Genomic DNA, 21155 nt, shown 5'->3' with positions numbered 1-21155 from the left:
TGAGGCTACCCTTCTGCAATCACAGGATTCTCGGCGGTGACTTGACCCCGGAAGTGGGGTTTGGAGCTCCGGTGCCGGTGCGGCGGGGGACTGCGGCGCGAGCCTCAGGTACCTCTTCTCGCGGGAGGCGCCGCAGCCTTACTATTTCCTCATTCTTCCCGCGGACAGAGTCAAAAGAGCTAGGCGGGATTTCGGTACCAGCTGCTGCCGCGGTGCTGTGGGTGCTGCGTACCAGCTGTTACTGTTGCCCAGCCTTCCCTCTTCCCGGTTCTGCGTGGGAGGCGCAGGAGTTTTGCTGAATGATGTGTGGTGTGGCGTCGGGGTTGTGATACCCGCCCCCTTGGAGATGGGGAGAGGGGTCATCAGTGATCTTGATCACTTTCTTCAGGCTTTTGCCACTTGTTGGCTGAGGGTCGATTTACTCCCTTCGCTGCGTCACTCTACTTTCTCCAGTTTCTCCACCTGTAAGAAGACAGAGTGACTCGATTACTTCTAAGACGTTTTTTAGCCCAACCTGGCCACACTGCGTAGGTGCCGGTTCTCTCACCCCGCTACCTCCTCCGCGTTGGCAGCCAATAGAAGCACTTAAGGATGGGTAACAGAGAGGGACCACTGGCCACTACCAGAGGAGACAAGCTTAAATCGTTGTTAGACCCCGAGTTAGCGTTCCCCGAGCTAGGGTTCCCCCTTCTGAGGCGTATTTTCCCCATCCGCAAAACGAAGGGTTAGGCGGAATGATTTGCAAGGTACCAGTTGACTCTAACTTTTGGTGGTATGTTTGACTCAACAGTTTAAACCCCCTCAGCAGTCTTTCTACTCTGGAGGGCGATCTGGAGGTCTGGAAGATAACCGATTCCTGGGAGATTGGGGGTAGTCTCCAATCTGTCCCTGGCTCATCTTGAGACCCGAAGCCGGCGGCCTTGCCAGGAATATTCTAGAATGAATACGCATAAAAATACCTTCAAACGGTACTGTGGAAATGGGACAGAAGTTTTAATTGGGTATTATAACTTTGTGGAAACTGAGTGTGAATTTGCCCAAAGCTACAGAATTGTCATCGTTCAAATTCCCTTAAGCAAAAAAGATCCGATTTGAGACTTGACGTGGCAATTTAAGATTGGAATCTCATGTAGGATAATTAAATGATAGTCTCCCTTAGTGTTTACTTAGCACTTAATAGGTTTGTCTTAGTTTTACTAACAGGAGTTTAAAGGATTTCATTAAACAGATGTAGAATGTGTGTCAGTGGTGTATAAAAAAGTTGTGGTTGTATTGGTACAAGTCAATAAAGTCCATTTTGTATTAAAGCTTTAAGTCTTTTGTACTTTAGCATTGTTTTGCAAAGCAAGTTGATGTGCATTATATAGGGGAGAGTACACACATGAATGTCTTTAATAGCATTTTTTTTTTTTGAGGCAAGATCTTGCTCTGTCACCCAGACTGGAGTGCAGTGGCATGCTCATAGCTCACTGTAGCCTTTAACTCCTAGGCTTAAGCGATCCTCTCACCTCAGCCTGCAAGTAGCTGGGACTATAAGCACATACCACCACACCCAGCTAATAAAAAAAAAAGTATATATATATGTATATATATATACTTTTTTTTTTTTTTGTACAGATGAGGCCTCGCCATGTTGACCAGGCTTATCTCAAACTCCTGGGCTCAAGCGATCCCTCCCTCCCCGCTCTCTCTCCCGAAGTACTGGAATTACAGGTGTGAGCCTTGGTACGCACCCTGTAATAGCGATTTTTTTTTTTTTTAAAAGAGCAGTCCTGAGAGTACCAGATGTTAATGTCATTGTTTACTTGCAGTGAAAACGACCACTTTTAAGCAAAGGCTTTCTTTTAAAACAGGGAGATGAGCAAGAAGATAATTTTAAAAAGCTTTTTTGCATATTTTTGAGTCACTTAAAATATTATGAAATATATGATGTACAGAGAAAAGTATAGCTAGCCGATTTGCATAGTTTTGAGAGAAATGAAATGAATCCATGGGGCCTGTCATTCAGCTGAGGAAATGGAACTTTACCAGTTACCAGTAAATTTTACCAGTTTGCACTTCCCCAGTTAAGCCCTCCTTGCCACAGCCTTAAGTGAACACTATCTTGAAATTTGTGTTAAGCTTCCTAAGCCTTTCTACATAGTTTTATTACACATGCAGGCATTTCTAAATGGCATGTTGTTTACTATTGCCGATATTTGACTTGATATAAATAGAAATGTATATATCTTCTGACTTGTTTCTTTTGTTTGTTTTTGAGATTCATCTATATTGACGAATGTATGTAGAGCATATTTTTATTTTGTTACAGGTAGGCATGAACGGGGCAGTAGTGGGCTGACCCCCAACCCACTAGAAATGTCGGGTGATGGTTTGGCAATTATCGAATTTGCTTCTCTAAAAATGACAATTCGGCAGCGCCAGGGAGAGGCCATTTCCTGATGGTCCATATCTGTTATCAAAATGTTAATTTAATGTAGACCCGAGGGAGAAACAGCTTCCTGGGCATGCATATTAAGAGACAAAGATGGTAAAGTATGAAAGTATGATCTTCCAGGTACACTCCACCGGAAAAAGGAAGAAAGCCTCAGATGGGCATGCATGTAACTTCCTAAAAACACTTCCCGAGGCTAAGGAGGGCTCTGAGCCTGCGGGCAGCCTATCCTAAGGGAATAATCATGGGAAAGAGACAAGCTTATAAAAGTCCTAGCATCAGGCCCGGCGCAGTGGCTCACAGCTGTAATCCCAGCACTTTGGGAGGCCGAGGCGGGTGGATCACCTCAGATCATAAGTTCAAGACCAACCTGGTCAACATGGTGAAACCCTGTCTCTACTAAATACACAAAAAATTAGCCAGGCGTGGTGGCGGGCGCCTGTAGTCCCAGCTACTCCGGAGGCCGAGGCAGGAGAATGGCGTGAACCTGGGAGGCGGAACTTGCAGTGAGCCAAGATCAAGCCACTGCACTCCAGCCTGGGCCACAGAGCGAGACTCCGTCTCAAAAAAAAAAAAAAAAAAAAAAAAGTCAGGATCAACTGTTAAGTGGGATACTTGACCTTCTCTCTTTAACCTTCACATTCCTGCTTATGTTTCTAACAAGGACACCTTTTTTTCTTTCCTGTTTTAATGCCTTTTTAAGTAAACGTCCATTCCTGCTCTGGAACTTGCCAGAGTCTCTTTTTCTGCTTTATGCCCCTCAGTCAAATTTTTCTTCTGAGGAGGCAAGGACTGAAGTTGCTACTGACCCCTAAGGGTAGGCTATCGGTAAGTTGGGGTAACTTGGATCTCTGCCACTAGAATTAAAAAAATGATTTCCCCAAATGGTGGTACCAGTTTACCCTCTTACCTGGAGTATAAGAGAGTTACAGTTATTGTATATTCTTGGCAACCCTTGAAGTTTTTTCCCCCAATTTGATGGATATGAGATTTTTTTTTTCATGACTCTAATTTGCATTCCCTGATTACTGATAAGGTTGAACATCTTTTCAGATTTTTATTGGCTATTTATGTTTGTCTTTTATTCCTTGATTTTTCTTTTTCTTACTGACTTTTAACAGCTTTGTATGAGTGGGATATTGTAATGGTACAAGTGTTGTCCGTTTTTGACCTGTCTTTCCATTTCCTTCCTTCATTCTGTCCTTTTTTTTTTTTTTTTTTAAGTAGAAAGACCTCTTTTAATACAGTTAAACCTTTTCCCCCTTAAGTTTAATGTAGGAGAAAAGTCCATTAAAATCTCACTTACGAATTCTTTCATACATACTCTTAAAGGTATTCTATTTTTCCTAAAATTTTTAGAGTTTTGCCTTTCATATTTAATAGTCCGTCATCTAGAATTCACTTTTCATGTATTTTGTCAGATAGGTTTCCAATCTCTTTGTTTTGTTTTAATTTCAATTGTCCTAATGTGATTTGACTGTATCACCTTTTTGCCACTGACCTTCACTTGTCACCTTAAGTTTACAGATATGTGTGGAGTCAATTCTGTTCTATGGATCTATTTTTCTATCCATGAACCACAACCTATTTTCTTTAATAGTGTATCCTTATCATAACTGTTGATGTCTGGGGCTGTGTTCCCAGGAATGTCTTGGTTATTTTTATCTCTTTGCTGTTCCATATAGAATGTAGCTTACGAATTTCCATGAAAAACTGTGTGGGAATTTGGATCAAAATTGCATTGAATCCTTGGATGTATTTCAGGAAAAGTAACAGCTGAATGTCAACTCTTACTATTCTTGAGCCATTTTGGTTCCTTAAAATCTTTCCCAAAAGTCTCATACTTTTCTGCATAAAAATTTTGACTTTTAGCTTAGATTTATTCCTAGATACCTTTTTTTGTTGCTATTATGAATGGTATCATTTTTTAAATTATTTTAACTGATTGTTTTAGTATATAGAAATGCCATTTTAAGAATTTTCTATCAGTTTTTTTGGAATTTTCTATTCATATTTGAATAATTACAGTTTTGTTTCTTAAGCATTCTTACATATTTTATGTATTTTTCTTACCTTTTGCCTAGGATAGAGCCTTCAGTAGCATTTTGAATAGAAAGTGTTTAAGCCAAGATGGAGTCTGGCTGCATAAACAAAAGTATCTTCAATGCACAAATGCTTATTCTTACATGTGAAAGAAGTCCACAGCTGTGCAACTTAGTACTTATGTGGTATTGCCACTGAGACTCAGGGCCCCAGGTTCTTTCTGTCTTTCTGTACTTCTACGTTCAATATCTAGTTCCATATTTATGGTTACCTCATAGGCCAGGTAAGTGATAGAGATTCAGCTATCAAGTAAATCCACATTTCATGTGGCAGAGAAGTGGACAGGCAAGAGTATACCTCCATGAGATTCAGCTTCCTTTAAGGAGCATTTCACGAAGTCCTTCCCAACTTGAATTTCTGTTTATTAGGTTAAGGAATTTTCCTTCTATTCCTAGTTTGATAAGCGTTTTAATTGAATGGTTATGGAATTTGGTCAAATGCATTTTTTTTGCCTTAATTGAGATGATTGAAATGAGTATGTATTTTTCAGTGTTTGAACCAAGCTCGTATTCCTGGAAGTTTGATTATGATATATTGTCTTTTATTATATATTCCTGAATTTGATTTGCTGTTGTGTTTGTTTAGGATTTTTTTTAATCCATGTTCATGAGTGAGATTGGTCTGTAGTTTTCCTTTTTTGTATATTCCTTGTCAAAATTTGACATTATGGTTATGAGACAGGAGAATTCCCTGGACCCCTTTGTGGGACTTGCAACCAGAGTGTGACTTGTTTGCTGCCATGAACTAAAATCGCTTCCGGGAGGGGGAGTATGCAAGTGAGCAGGTGCAGGAGCTGGGGTGAGTGATTTTGGCCTCCGGCCCCACAGCAGTGTCTAGGGACGTTACAGTGCTCTTTTAGCCCTGCCGTCTGGGAATGGCTTAAGTGTTAAATAGCTCAGTGGAGTCAGTGTGACAGCCTTTTTGGGTTTCACCCAGTGCATCCTGAATTCTTGTCTATCGTCCAGGAGAAATCAGGTCACATGGACTTGAAAGACGGTGAATGTGGGCATTTTATTGAGTGATGGAGGTGGCTTTCAGTGGGATGGTGATATGGTTTGGCTGTGTCCCCACTCAAATCTCATCCTGAATTGTAGCTCCCATAATTCAAGTGTTACGGGAGGGACTTGATGAGAGAGAACTGAATCATGGGGACAGTTTCCCCCATACTGTTCTTATGGTAGTGCGTAAGTCTCATGAGATCTAATGGTTTTATAAGGGGAAACCCCTTTCACTTGATTTTTTTTTTATTCTCTCTTGTCTAACACCATGTAAGACGTACCTTTTGCTTTCTGTCATGATTGTGAGGCCTCCCCAGCCACGTGGAACTGTGAGTACATTAAACCCCTTTTTCTTTGTAAATTACCTTGTAAATTACCCTGTCTCTGGTATGTCTTTACCAGCAGTATGAAAATGAACTAATATGGATGGGGAGCTGGAGAGGGGAAGGAGTGGGAAGATGATCTTCCTCTGGAGTTCGGCTGTCCCATGACCAATCACCTTCCTGACCATCCCCAGCCAAACTCCCCTCGACATTCAGATGCTTCCTCTCTTCTCTCCTCTGCTGCGCCATTCTGCTGCTCTGCCACTCTTCTGCTCTGCCACTCTTCTGCTCATGGAGCCTGGGGTTTGGGGTTTATATGGGCACAGAATAGGGGGACATAGTGGGCCAAAAGGCAACATTTGGGTGCAAAAACAGCCTGTTCACATTTAGGGCTGTGGAGCCCTCGCCAGGGACCCCACCCTTCTGCCGCCTGTCCATATCAGTTATACTAGTTTTGTGAAATTAGTGTGGAGTGTTTCTTTTATTTATTCTCCAACATTGTATATAAAACTGAAATTATCTATCGAGTTATCTATATAGTGTTCAGCTATAAAACCTTTTAGATCTGCTATAGTTATCTTCGACTAGAGCTTTAGACATTTCCCACAAGTTTTTATAAGTAGATGTACATTAAGTTCTAAGTATTTTCTAGTTTCCAGCATATTTCTTTTTTGACTCATGCATTATTTTTGTTTCAAAATATATAGGTTTTATTAAAGTTATTTTGATAATTCCCAGTGAAATTGCATTATAATCTGAGGGTATCATTGGTCTGATTCTTTGAAATTATATGAGACTAATTCTTTGAAATTATATGAGGCTTGCTTTAAGGCTTGTTAGGAACATGGACAATTTTTCATGTGTGCTTGGCAAAAAAATGTATTTTCCAGGTGTTAGATCCAGTGTGTAAATTGCAGTGTTCACATAATTCTGTTATCTTTTTGTCTGCTTGTCTCAATCATTGATAAATATATGACATAGCCTATAGATGGTAGCATTGTCAAATTTCTCCTTGAAGCCCTGATAACTTTTGCTATATAGATACATTTCTTTAAGAGACAGGGTCTTAGTCTGTTGCTGAGGCTGGGTTGCAGTGACGTGATTGTGGTGCACTGCAGCCTTGAACTCCTGAGCTCAAGTGATCTCTCCTCAGCTTCCCAAGTTGCTAGGACTACAGGCACGTGCCATCACACCCAGCTAATTAAAAAAAAAAAAAACAAAACTTTCTTTTGTAGAGACGGGTTCTTGCTTTGTTTCCCAGGTTGGTCCTTAATTGTTAGGCTCAAGCAGGCCTCCCTCTCTGGCCTCCCAGAGTGCTAGGACTACAGGTATGAGTCACTGTGCCTGGCCTGGCTTTAAAGTTTTTGTTGTTGTTGTTTGCTACTATTATAGACGTGCCAGCTGTCTTTCAGTTAGAATTTATTTGTTTTATCTTTTTCCATCCTATATCTCACCTAGGGGAGACAAGACCCATGGGCTTGTATGTTCATTTTCTCATTTCTTTTGTGGCTTAGCTGACAGCTGGCCTGGCAGGTCTCAGCTGAAGGTAAAAACAGGCTGATACCAGCCAGTGGGCTCCAGTGGCCCCTTTCTTCTTAAAGAAGTCACTTCCTTCTAAATCAGGAGATTTCCATTAGCACATAATTGCCTAGATGTATGGGGAATGGATTCCTTTCTAAGAGAGCACTAGTGTTTGACAGATCATGAGTGATTTGCTATTTCTCTGCTTAAGTTTTCTCCAGTAAACCTTAGACTTTATACTTGTGTGGCCCTTCTGTTATTTGTGTATGTGCTGGCCTGACAGCTTTAACTTTTTTTGTATTCTTATGTTTTAGGTTTGTCTGTCTTGTAAATAGTGCATATAGCTGGAGATTTGTTTTTTCCGTCTTTTGTCCATTTATATTTATTGTGGCTACTTGTGTATTATGATTTGTCTTAGTCTATGTAGTGTTGCTATTACAGAATACCCCAGACTGGGTAATTTATAAAGAAAATAAAATTGGCAGGGGAACTGGCTCACTCCTGTAATCCCAGGAATTTGCGAGGCTGAGGCGAGTAGATCCTTTGAATTCAGGAGTTAGAGACCAGCCTGGGCAACATGGTAAAACCCCATCTCTCCAAAAAATACAAAAATTAGCTGGGCATGGTGGCGTGTGTGCCTGTGGTCCTAGCTACTTTGGGAGGCTGAGGTGGGAGGATGGCTTGAGTTCAGGAGGTGGAGGTTGCAGTGAGCTAAGATCATGTCACTGTGCTCTAGCCTGGGCGACAGAGTGAGACCCTGTCTCCAAAAACAATGAAAAAAAAAGGCTGGGCGCCGTGGCTCACACGTGTAATCCCAGCACTTTGGGAGGCCGAGGTGGGTGGATCACCTGAGGTCAGGAGTTCGAGACCAGCCTGGCCAACATGGTGAAACCCCGTCTCTTCTAAAAGTACAAAAATTAGCCAGGCTTGGTGGCAGGTGCCTGTAATCCCAGCTACTCAGGAGGCTGAGGCAGGAGAATCGCTTGAACCCAGGAAGTAGAGGTTGCGGTGAGCTGAGATTGCGCCACTGCACTCTAGCCCGGGTAACAAGAGCAAGACTACATCTCAGAAAAAAAGAGGAAAGAAAAAGAAAAGAAAAGGATGTCTTATAGTTCTGGAGGCTTGGATGTCCAAGGTCCAGGGGTCCACATCTGGCAAGGGCTTGTTATGAGGTAGACAGAAAGGCAAGAGACCATGAGAGAAATGTAAGGGAAGGGGACTAAATTAATTCTTTTTTTCAGGAACCCACTTCCCCAGTAACTAAACCACTCTAGCACTAATGGCATTAATCCATTTATGAGGGCAGAGCTCTCATAACCTGGTTACCTTTTATAGGTCCCAGCTCTCAACACTGTTGCATTGGCAATTAAGTTTTCAACACATGAACTTTGGGGAACATTTTCAAACCATAGCAGGATTAATTTCCATGTAATTTTTTGCTTCCTATGTGTTCTGTTTTGTTGTTATTTTTTCCTTTCTTGCCTTTTTTTGCATTGATTTTTTTGGTTACTTTTTTCTTCTTTATCAGTCTGTGTTAATTTGAATGTTATACATCATATATTTTTGGGAGGGGGGCCACCATACAAATTTTAACGTGCCGCCATGGTCCGAAAGTTTGTCTCTCCCCCTACCCAATTCATATGCTGAAATCCTAACCCCAAGGTGATGGCATATAGTATTAGGAGGTAGGACCTTTGAGAGGGCACATGAATTGGTTCATGCCCTTATGGTGAAAAGATGGTTGTCTGTGAACCAGAAAGTGGACATTCATCAGACACCGAATATACTGAGCTTTGATCTTACACTTTCCAGCCTCCAGGACTGTGGGAAGTAAATTTCTGTTTATAAGTTACCTAATTTATGGTATTTTGTTATAGCAGCATGGACAGACTAAGAAGCATGCATATTACTCTTAAAGTTGAAAGTTACTTTGGGTCAAGACAGAACCTGTAACTCCATTTACCTTTTCCCAATTTTTATGCTGTTGTCTAGAGATTTAGTTCTGTTTTGATTTCTTGTAATCCCACAATTTACATTCTTGTAACTCTGCCTAGACATTTTTATTGCTTTATGCAGTTAATATGCTTGAAATTACCCATATATTTATCATTTTCTTTACTTAATATTTATTTTTACAGCTTCATCAGTTCATGTTTGTGTTTTTCTGAGTGTTTATTTCATTCGAGTTCTCAAAGCATAGTTTTATTATCTTTTTGTGGTATAGAATTCTAAATGGACAGTTAATTTCTCCCAAAACTACTGTAATGATAATATTTTACTCTTGTAATGTCTGCTTTGTTTTACATTGCGATTTTGCTGTAGGCTTTTCATGTCTCGTTATTTGCTTGATCCTCAGTTGTAAGAGGATGGTAGTGATGGCTGCACAACAATGTGAATGTACCTAATGCCACTAAACTGTACACTTAAAACTTGTTTAAATGATAAATTTTATGTAATGTGTTTGTTACTACAATTAATAAATAAAACAAAGTTTAAGCTGGTTAAAGTGGCAGCGTTACTTGTACGAAAAGCACCTTGATTTATTAATCCAGCCATTCTGCATCCTGAACCCAGAATGGTCTGCCTGAAATATCAAACTGATAACTTTCCATCCAGTGATTTCCTCCAGCATCACTATTAAGTCCAAACTCCGTGGCATGGCATATAAGAAAGACATTCCAAGTTCTGGCCTTGACTTACCTTTACCTTTAATGCTGTCCCTCCCCAATACCTCCCCAATACTTTATTATAACCTTCACTGAGATCTTGGTTAATGTATAGTCAGATTTGTTATACTCAGCAACTAGCAGAATCCCCATATTTGCTCTCTTAAAAGAGCATTTGTGGTACAAAAAACCAGGTGCATGACCTTTGAGCAACCCCTCTGTAACCAAATAGAAAGCCGAAAGCAATACCAGAGCATGTTTTTTCTGGTAATATAGCAAATCAGACATTCGAGAAATCACTCCCTGTGCAGTCCATCTAAAAATGTTGGATTAAGTGTTTTTAAAAATATACGGCTAAATCAATACAAGATTTAAAAAATTACCTAGAAACCGGAAAGGACAAGGATCTTCAAATCCATAAGAGTGTATGTTAGTACTAGAGCTAATGTCATTGAAATGGGAGAGTTCCCTGAACCTCCTTGCAGGACGTGGGACAAGGGCAGGTGTGGCTTGTCTCTTTGGCTGCGGTTTGGGGTTTATAAGGGTTTAGGATGGAGGGTGTGGCAGGCTAAAAGGCAGCATTTGGGTATGGAAACAGGAATGCCTGTTCCCATTTAGGGCTGCGGGTTTTCAGGCTTGAGAGTGGGGCCTTTGCCAGGGAACTGCCCTCTTCTATCTAGTATTTTCCTGCCTCCTGTCCATATTATTTTCCCTATGGCCATTGCTTTGGGTACGTATTTTCCCGTCCTCATGTTGATCTCATTCTGGTGATCTCTCACTGAAGGAGAGACTGTCAGATTACTTTAGTCCCTCTCACTTAACTTTTTATTGCTGGCAGCTTCTTGTTTCTGAGTCTAGTCCTGAAAGTCAGATGGATGTACACATTCCTGGTTCACTCAATTCCCAGTGGCTAACAGGCACTCATCATATGTGAGTCTGCTGGGTGGAAATTGGGTCTTCCGAGACTCAGACTTTAAAAATTAAGGTCTGTGAGTGAGTTGAAGAATTAGGAGCAGTTTACAGTTCTTTGAACTTGAAATTCAACCTTCTTTCTTTGCTCTGCTTAGAGTTTTTCCTGTCTAGTATCCTGTTTTACAGAGTCCTCCTTGGGCAGTTACACACCATTCAAACCATTGCCCTCCTGACTCCTCCCTCCCTCCCTTTTCCCTAACAAGAGCTGTGATCTCTGAATGGAAGTGGAAGACGATCTTGTCAGAAGGAAGGGAGGAAATCTAGTCCTGTAATACTTTGGGGTCTCCATGAAGTGGGATGTCTGGCAGTCTTTTTTTCTGGTAGATATAGCTCTTGTATTTTAGAATTAAGCTCAGGCAGTGGGGATGGACAAAGTATTTTCCACATCTTCTTTGTGGTTCGTGCTCCTGTTATTGCTCGTTTGCTCACTTAGCCATTTATTCATTCCTTTGATAGGATTTCCGAGTACAGAAATACACTCTTGGTCGATTGTACTTCTTGGTCAATACCCATTGGTGATGCAGTTCGTGGAAGTTTGACTCAGACTTTGGGATATGGTCTCTCATTTTTAGTTGATAGAGCTATTGCCAATTTTTTTTTAGTGTGTTTCTTTACGTACATTTTGTTGTAAAACAGCTGGCTCTCTTGTTTACTCAGCAATCTGAAGCAAGTCATTAGACAGCTAGCAGTACTTTTTGACTAGACTAGAATGTGAGTAACATTTTGCATGTTGAGGCATGGTTGATGCTGGTTTTATACAGGACTTACCACTTTGCTTTGTGCCCATTGACATTGTGAGAGGTGGTAGAGAAATAGGATAAAGAGGCAGGAAGTAGATTGGTTAATTCCTTGAATTTGGAGAAAGTGCCTCATCTAATTTTGTTTGTCTAGGGCCTACCACAGTGCCTGTCCAATTTTGGGCCCTCAAAAGATGTTGGTTGAATGAATTAAATAGTGAACAAACAAATGACTGAGTGTTAGAAGAAGTTTGTTCTTAAATGGGGAGGAAGTAATAAGCCTTCTGATGATGCGGTTAGGCTACATTGAAAGTCAAATAATTTTTAGTTGGCAGTTTAGGGAGTGATTCTTTTTGGATGTTGAATGTGATGGTTCCTATTTTGTGTAAACATTAAAATGAGCGAGCAAATAGAGTACTTTTAAAGACCCACACTGAATAATGTTTTATTTATTTTTAAATTTATTCTTGGTCCCCAGTGCTCTAGAGAGTTGAAAAGGTGTGACCTCACATCCCATGACTTAATTCTCCCTTAGGACATTATTTAGATGTGTTTGTCTCACCTAAGATATTTGTTTTATATAGGGAGATGCTTTTTGTTAGAGTTGTCTGAAGTCTTTAGCAAGGTGTATTTTCATTTTCAAAATGCAACACCAAATGAAGTTGCTTCAGAAATTCTTCTTGTACGGTAGTGTCATTTACACCCAAATCAAAATAGTTTGTTTATGGCTGTTATGTAGTTGTGTTTGTCACTTTCCTAAAACATATAAATGTGTCATTGTGTCATTAATTTAGATGACTCAGGATAACACTAAAAGCTGTACATTGCCTTCGTCAGTGATTGAGACCCAAATGATAAATTCTTAGTGCAGTTTGTTTCTAAGCTCTCAAAAAGGCAGTAACCTTATATTCTAAACCTTAGCTTCTAAGGATGCTAGTTAGCATCCTTCTTTAGGAAAAAAACTATGGTTTTCACATGTATAGCATTAAAACAAAACTGCTTGAAATTAAGATATTTTCTGACTGAAGTGCATGACACATTAGGTGATCATACCCATTTACAGAGGAGTTACAACACATTTTTATTATCCACTGTCATTGTTCACACTGAAGAAATGGGCAGTATTCTGAGAGTTCTCAGGTGAAGTCTGACACTCCCAGACCTAGGGGAATGTCTTTAACCTAGAGAGTGCTGCTGAGTGGTTAATGTTGAAAAAGAAGTCCCTTTCTTGTAATGTCTTGGTTCTCAACCAAGGGCAGTTTTGTCCCCTAAGAGACATTTTGCAATGTCTGCAGGTATTTTTGGTTGTCACAGCTGGGGGATAGGAAGGCACTTAGTGGGTTAAAGCCAGGGATGCTGCTAAACATGATACAGTGCTAGGGACAGCCTCCTACAACAAAGAATTATCTGATCCCGAATGCTTAGAGCGGAGAGATTGAGAAACCTTGGTCTAACTTAATATGAGATTTTTCCTCCCTAAATTAGTAGATTGAGGGGAGACTTTGTTATTCTGTTCTGTTTTTCATATTGTGAATAAGAAGCAGTAGAGAAAAAAAGCAGTCATTTCTTATCACTGCTAGGCTGCCCTTCTTGATTCTGAAAACCATAGGGCATTCAATTAAAAAGAAGACAAACACAAATCCTTAAATCCATCAACAGCAAAACCAAAACCTTCCCTGACTATTCTCTAGTAGATACTTTGAGGCTCAAATTTATTTACAAAGTAATGGAGGAGAGTAAAATTGTTTGATGTCTGTTTTACCCAAGTGAGGCCATCTGTGTTCAGTGATGGAAATAGGATCTGACAAGAGGGGAGGTTCTGTTCTAAAATTGTCTTAGGTGAAGTTGTTAGTTTTCAAGATGACTTTGTCATATGGATATGGGAAGTTATTCTGTAGAGACAGTACTGTTATCCTTCAGTATCCCTAGGGGATTGGTTCCAGGACTTCCTGCTGATACCCAAATCCACAGATGCTCAAGTGCCTTTTCTTAAATGATATAGCATTTGCATATAGCTTGTGTACATCCTTCCATATACTTTGTCCCTAAATTACTCAGAATATCTAACTCTGTGTAAATAGTTATATTTTAAATTTTGGGCTGGGCGCGGTGGCTCATGCTTGTAATCCCAACACTTTGGGAGGCCAAGGTGAGTGGATCACTTGAGGCCAGGAGTTCAAGACCAGCCTGGCCAACATGGTGAAACCCTGTCTCTACTAAAAAATACAAAACTAGCCAGGCTTGGTGGCGGGTGCCTGTAATCCCAGCTACTCGGGAGGCCGAAGCAGGAGGATTGCTTGAACCTGGAGGCAGAGACTGCAGTGAGCCAAGATTGCTCCACTGTAACCCAGCCTGGGTGACAGATTGAAGCTCTGTCTCAAAAAAAAAAAAAAAGAAAAAAGAAAAAGAAAAAAGAAAATTTGTATTATTTTTAATTGTACTAGTTTTTATTTTTTTGAATATTTTTTATTCATAGTAGGATTGCAGGACCTGTGGATGTAGTGGGCCCACTCTATTCTAGAAAATTAGTAGTTCCAGATTGTGTAATGCTTGCCATGCTAGCAGGATTTACTATTATAGTAACAGCAATGATTCCAGACAGTTCCTGGTAGTAGATGTCTTACATGCTAATGATGAGTAGTTGGCAGTTGAGATTATCAAATGAAACCTCTGGCCTGCTCTCCATGGCAGACAGAGCAAATCATTAAAAGTCATCCAGTCGTGGGAATAAACTAGACTGCCCCTTCCCCCAGTTCTCTTTCACCTAGGATTTCCTGTATTGTGTTTAAGGATTTCATGTTTGAAATCCACATGTCTCATTTGGAAAAAGCTTTTCCTGCCTTTAATTTAGTATACAGTAAAATAAGAAAATATTTGAAATTCTAAGGATCAAGAAAAAATAAAATGAATTAAATAAAAAGTTTCAGTTTGGCTCCTGTTGAACCCTATACAGTGAAGTTCTCTGGAACCCTTTGCATTCCTCCAGAGTCCTCCCTGGCTTGATGCTCTAGAATTGATTTGTAGCTCACCAACTTCCTAAGTATTTTAGATGTGCTGTTTTGGCTAAAAGTAGTATCATTTAAATTCTCAGTTGGCTGAAAGCATCTGTAAGGTTATATTAGATAAGTTTTACTAACTCATATAACTTCCCTTTTTAATGGATGTTACATATGTGTATGATGTGACATTACATTTAAGGGACAAATGAAAAGATTAGGAGTATTAAATTAGAGGACGCTTTTTTTAATGTATTTTAATTTTAAAAATATTTGTGTAGGTATATAGTAAGTGTATATATTTAGGACAGGCTCTCTCTCTCTCTCTCTCTTTTTTTTTTTTTTTTTTTTTGAGATGGAGTTTTGGTCTTGTTCCCCAGGCTGGAGTGCCATGGTGTGATCTGCAACCTCTGCCTCCCAGGTTCAAGTGATTCTCCTGCCTCAGCCTTCCGAGTAGCTGGGATTACAGGCATGCACCATCATGCCTGGCTAATTTTGTATTTTTAATAGAGACAGGGTTTCTCCATGTTGGTCAGGCTGGCCTCAAACTTTCAACCTCAGGTGATCCGCCTGCCTCTGCCTCCCAAAGTACTGGGATTACAGGCATGAGCCACTGCGCTCAGCCAGGACAGGCTCTCTTCAAAGTGAGGTTGCAGCCACCGCTTTGAATATACAATGGTATATTCTTCTGTATATACCATTGTAAAAGCTGCATGGTTCTGAGGGTGTTTCTAAGCTTAGCCAGCAGAAGTGGAGTGGAAATACGAGTTGAAGGAGAAAAAAGAACAATGTAAAGTCTCTTGCTGTTAGAAAAGAACTTGTTCGTGTATTTAAAAAAAAATTTTTTTTTTTATTGTACTTTAAGTTCTGGAGTACATGTGCAGAACATGCAGGTTTGTTACATAGGTATACATGAGCCATGGTGGTTTGCTGCACCCATCAACCCGTCATCTACATTAGGTATTTCTCCTAATGCTCTTCCTCCCCTAGCCCTCCACCCCTGACAGGCCCCGGTGTGTGATGCTTGCCTCCCTATGTCCATGTGTTCTCATTGTTCAACTCCCATTTTTGAGTGAGAACATATGGTGTTTGATTTTCTGTTCTTGTGTTTGTTTGCTGAGAATGATGGTTTCCAGCTTCACCCATGTCCCTGCAAAGGACATGAACTCATTCTTTTTTATGGCTGCATAGTATTCCACGGGGTATATGTGCCACATTTTCTTTATCCAGTCTATCATTGATGGCCATTTGGATTGGTTCCAAGTCTTTGCTATTGTGAACAGTGCTGCAATAAACATATGTGTGCATATGTCTTTATAGTAGCATGATTTATAATCCTTTGGGTGTATACCCAGTAATGGGATTGTTGGGGTCAAATGGTATTTCTGTTTCTAGATCCTTAAGGAATCGCCACACTGACTTCCACAATGGCTGAACTAATTTACACTTCCACCAACAGTGTTAAAAACCTTCCTGTTTCTCCACATCCTCTCCAGCATCTGTTGTTTCCTGACTTTTTAATGATCACCATTCTAACTGGCGTGAGAAGGTATCTGATTGTGGTTTTGATTTGCGTTTCTCTAATGACCAGTGATGATGAGCTTTTCTTCATATGTTTGTTGGGTGCATACATGTCTTCTTTTGAGAAGTGTCAGTTCATATCCTTTGTCCACTTTTTGATGGGGTTGTTTTTTGCTTGTAAATTTGTTTAAATTCTTTCTAGTTTCTGGATATTAGCCCTTTGTCAGATGGATAGATCACAAAAATTTTATCTCATTCTTTAGGTTGCCTGTTCACTCTGATGATAGTTTCTTTTGCTGTGCAGAAGCTCTTTAGCTTAATTAGATCCCATTTGTCAATTTTGGCTTTTGTTGCCATTGCTTTTAGTGTTTTAGTCATGAAGTCTTTGCCTAAGCCTATGTCCTGAATGGTATTGCCTAAGTTTTCTTCTAGGATTTTTATGAGTTTAGGTCTTTAATCCATCTTGAGTTAATTTTTGTATAAGGTGTAAGGGAGTGGTCCAGTTTCAGTTTTCTGCATATGGCTAGCCAGTTTTCCCAACAGCATTTATTAAACAGGGACTTGTTTTTATTTGCTTGTTTTTGTCAGGTTTGTTAAAGATCAGATGGTTATAGATATGTGGTATTATTTCTGAGGTCTCTGTTCTGTTCCATTGCTATATATATTTGTTTTGGTACCAGTACCATGCTGTTTTGATTACTGTAGTCTTGTAGTATAGTTTGAAGTCAGGTAGTGTGATGCCTCCAGCTTTATTCTTTTTGCTTATGATTGTCTTGGCTATACGGGCTCTGTTTTGGTTCTATATGAAATTTAAAGTAGTTTTTTCTAATTCTGTGAAGAGAGTCAATGGTAGCTTGATGGGGATAGCATTGCATCTATACATTACTTTGGGCAGTATGGCCATTTTCATGATATTGACTCTTCCTATCCATGAGCATGAAATGTTTTTCCATTTGTTTGTGTCCTTTCTTATTTCCTTGAGCACTGGTTTGTAGTTCTCCTTGAAGAAGTCTTTGACGTCCCTTGTATGTTGGATTCCTAGATATTTTATTCTCTTTCTAGAAATTGTGAATGGGAGTTCACTCATGAGTTGGCTCTCTGTCAATTATTTGTTTATAGGAATGCTTGTGATTTTTGCACATTGATTTTGTATCCTGAGACTGCTGACGTTGCTTCTCAGCTTAGGGAGATTTTGGGCTGAGACGACGGGGTTTTCTAAATATACAATCATATCATCTGCAAACAGTGGCAATTTGACTTCCTCTCTTCCTACTTGAATACACTTTATTTCTTTCTCTTGCCTGATTGCCCTGGCCAGAACTTCTAACACTATGTTGAATAGGAGTGTTGAGAGAGGGCATCCCTGTCTTATGCTGGTTTTCAAAGAGAATGCTACCAGTTTTTGTCTGTTCAGTATGATATTGGCTGTGGGTTTGTCATAAGTAGCTCTTATTATTTTGAGATACGTTCCATTAATACCTAGTTTATTGAGAGCTTTTAGCATGAAGGGCTGTTGAATTTTATCAAAGGCCTTTTCTCCATCTATTGAGATAATCGTGTGGTTTTTGTCATTGACTCTGTTTATATGATGGATTAAGTTTATTGATTTGTATGTGTTGAACCAGGCTTGCATCCCAGGGATGAAGCCGATTTGATTGTGGTGGACTTTTTGATGTGCTGTTGGATTCAGTTTGCCAGTATCTTATTTTTGCATCAACATTAATCAGGACTATTAGCCTGAAATTTTCTTTTTTTGTTGTATTTCTGCCAGGTTTTGGTGTCAGGATGATGCTGGCCTCATAAAATGAGTTAGGGAGGAGCCCCTCTTTTTCTATTGTTTGGAATAGTTTCAGAAGGAATGGTACCAGCTCCTCTTTGTACCTTTGGTAGAATTTGGCTGTGAAACTGTCTGGTCCTGGACTTTTTTTGGTTGGTAGGCTATTAATTACTGCCTCAATTTTAGAACTTGTTACTGGTCTATTCAGGGATTCGACTTCTTCCTGAATTAGACTTGGGAAGGTGTATGTGTCCAGGAATTTTTCCATTTCTTCTAGATTTTCTAGTTTATTTGCGTAGAGGTGTTTATAGTATTTTGTGATGGTAGTTTGTATTGCTGTGGTATCATAAAAGGTGATATCCCCTTTATCATTTTTTATTGCGTCCATTTGATTCTTCTCTCTTTTCTTCTTTATTAGTCTGGCTAGTGGTCTATTTATTTTGTTAATCTTTTCAAAAAGCCAGCTCCTGGATTCATTGATTTTTTTGAAGGGTTTTTTGTGTCTCTATCTCCTTCATTTCTGCTCTGATCTTAGTTATTTCTTGTCTTCTGCTAGCTTTTGAATGTGTTTGCTCTTGCTTCTCTAGTTCTTTTAATTATGATGTTAGGGTGTCAATTTTAGAACTTTCCCACTTTCTCTTGTTGGCATTTAATGCTATAAATTTCCCTCTACACACTGCTTTAGATGTGTCCCAGGGATTCTCGTACCTTGTGTCTTTGTTCTCATTGGTTTCAAAGAACTTACTTACCTCTGCCTTAATTTCGTTATTTACCCAGTATTCATTCAGGAGCAGGTTGTTCAGTGTCCATGTAATTGTGCAGTTTTGAGTGAGTTTCTTAATCCCAAGCTCTAATTTGATTTTTCTGTGGTTGGAAAGACTGCTATTATTTCTGTTTTTTTGTGTGTGTTTGCTGAGAAGTGTTTTACTTCCAGTTATGTGGTCAGTTTTACAGTAAGTGTGATGTGGTGCTGAGAAGAATGCATATTCTGTTGATTTGGGGTGGAGTGTTCTGTAGATGTTTATTAGGTCCATTTGGTCCAGAGCCAAGTTCAAGTCCTGAATATCCTTGTTAATTTTCTGTCTCGTTGATTTATCTAATATTGACATTGGGGTGTTAAAGTCTCCCACTTACACAAAGAGTCTAAGTCTCTTTGTAGGTCTCTAAGAACTTGCTTTATGAATCTGGGTGCTCTGGTATTGGGTGCATACATATTTAGGATAGTTAGCTTTTCTTGTTGCATTGATCCCTTTACGATCATGTAATGCCCTTTTTGTCTCTTTTGATCTTTGTTGGTTTAAAGTCTGTTTTATCAGAGACTACAATTGCAAACCCTGCTTTTTTTTTTTTTTTTTTTTGCTTTCCATTTTCTTGGTAAATATTTTTCCATCCCTTTATTTTGAGCTTGTGTGTGTCTTTGCACATGAGATGGGTCTCCTGAATACAACACACCAATGGATCTTGACTCTTTATCCAATTTGCCAGTCTGTGTCTTTTAATTGGGGGCATTTAGCCCATTTACATTTCAGGTTAATAATGTTATGTGTGAATTTGATCCTGCTGTTATTATACTAGCTGGTTATTTTTCCTGTTAGTTGATGCAGTTTCTTCTTAGTGTTGATGGTATTTACAGTTCGGTATGTTTTTGCAGTGGCTGGTACCTGTTGTTCCTTTCGTTCCTTTTAGTGCTTCCTTCAGGAGTTCTTGTAAGGCAGGCCTGGTGGTGACAAAATCTCTCAGCATTTGCTTGTCTGTAAAAGATTTTATTTCTCCTTTGCTTTATGAAGCTTAGTTTGGCTGGATATGAAATTCTGTGTTGAAACTTCTTTTCTTTAAGAATGTTGAATATTGGCCCCCACTCTCTTCTGGCTTGTAGGGTTTCTGCAGAGAGATCCACTGTTAGTTTGATGGGCTTCCCTTTGTGGGTAACCCAGCCTTTCTCTCTGGCTGCCCTTAACATTTTTTCCTTCATTTCAACCTTGGTGAATCTGGCGATTTTGTGTCTTGGGGTTGCTCTTCTCACGGAGTATCTTTGTGGTGTTCTCTGTATTTCCTGAATTTGAATGTTGGCCTGTCTTGCTAGGTTGGGGAAGTTCTCCTGGATAATATCCTAAAGAGTGTTTTCCAACTTGGTTCCATTCTCCCTGTCACTTTCGAGGACACCAATCAAATGTAGGTTTGGTCTTTTCACATAGTCCCATATTTCTTGGAGGCTTTGTTCATTCCTTTTGATTTTTTTTAAAATCTTGTCTTTATTCTTTATTTCAGTAGGTTGATCTTTAATTTCTGATATCCTTTCTTCCACTTGATCGATTCAGCTATTGATACTTGTGTATGCTTCAGGAAGTTCTCGTGCTGTGTTTTTCAGCTCCATCAGGTCATTTATGTTCTTCTCTAAACTGGTAATTCTAGTTAGCAATTCATCTAACCTTTTTTTCCAAGGTTCTTAGCTTCCTTGCATTGGGTTAAAACATGCTCCTTTAGCTCAGAGGAGTTTGTTATTACCCACCTCTGAAGCCTACTTCTTTCAATTCGTCAAATTCAATCTCCATCCAGTTTTGTTCCCTTGCTGCTGAGGAGTTATGATCCTTTGGAGGAGAAGCAGCATTCTGGTTTTTGGAATTTTCAGTGCTTTTGTGTGGTTTCTCCCTATCTTTGTGGATTTATCTACCTTTGGTCTTTGTTGTTGGTGACCTTTGAATGGGATGTCTGAGTGAACGTCGTTTTGCTGATGTTGATGCTACTCTTTTCTGTTTGTTAGTTTTCCTTCTAACAGGCCCCTTTGCTGCAGGGCTGCTGAAGTTTGCTGGAGGTCCAGTCGAGACCTTGTTTGCCTAGGTATTGTCAGTGGAGGCTGCAGAACAGCAAAGATTGTTGCCTGTTCCTTCCTTTGTCCCAGAGGGGCACCCACCAGATGATAGCCAGAGCTTTCCTGTATGAGGTGTCTGTCGGCCCCTGCTGGGAGGTGTCTCCCAGTCAGGAGACACAGGTGTCGGGGACCCACTTGAGGAGGCAGTCTGACCCTTAGCAGAGTTTGAACGCTGTGCTGGGAGATGTGCTGCTTTCTTCAGAGCTGGCGGGCAGAGATGTTTAAGTCTGGTGAAGCT

At 39.9% G+C, this 21155-nt stretch overlaps 1 protein-coding gene across 5 annotated transcripts in view; it reads left to right on the top strand.

Annotated features, from left to right (window-relative positions):
* Positions 1-3: 3 nt before the first annotated feature.
* UMAD1 (UBAP1-MVB12-associated (UMA) domain containing 1) overlaps positions 4-21155 on the top strand; it is a 239356-nt gene continuing 218204 nt past the window's right edge. For 3 of the 5 annotated variants that reach the window (XM_038004655.2, XM_073009109.1, XM_073009106.1), the window contains exon 1: positions 4-108. The gene's annotated coding sequence lies outside the window, so the exon portion shown is untranslated. Of the gene's footprint in view, positions 109-438; positions 528-790; positions 969-21155 lie in introns of those variants that run through there. The other 2 variants (XM_073009107.1, XM_073009108.1) reach the window with 2 other exon arrangements.

This window comes from Chlorocebus sabaeus, chromosome 21, assembly GCF_047675955.1.
Source record: "Chlorocebus sabaeus isolate Y175 chromosome 21, mChlSab1.0.hap1, whole genome shotgun sequence".
Taxonomy (NCBI): Eukaryota; Metazoa; Chordata; class Mammalia; order Primates; family Cercopithecidae; genus Chlorocebus; species Chlorocebus sabaeus.
This window is presented reverse-complemented; position numbering and strand designations above follow the sequence as displayed.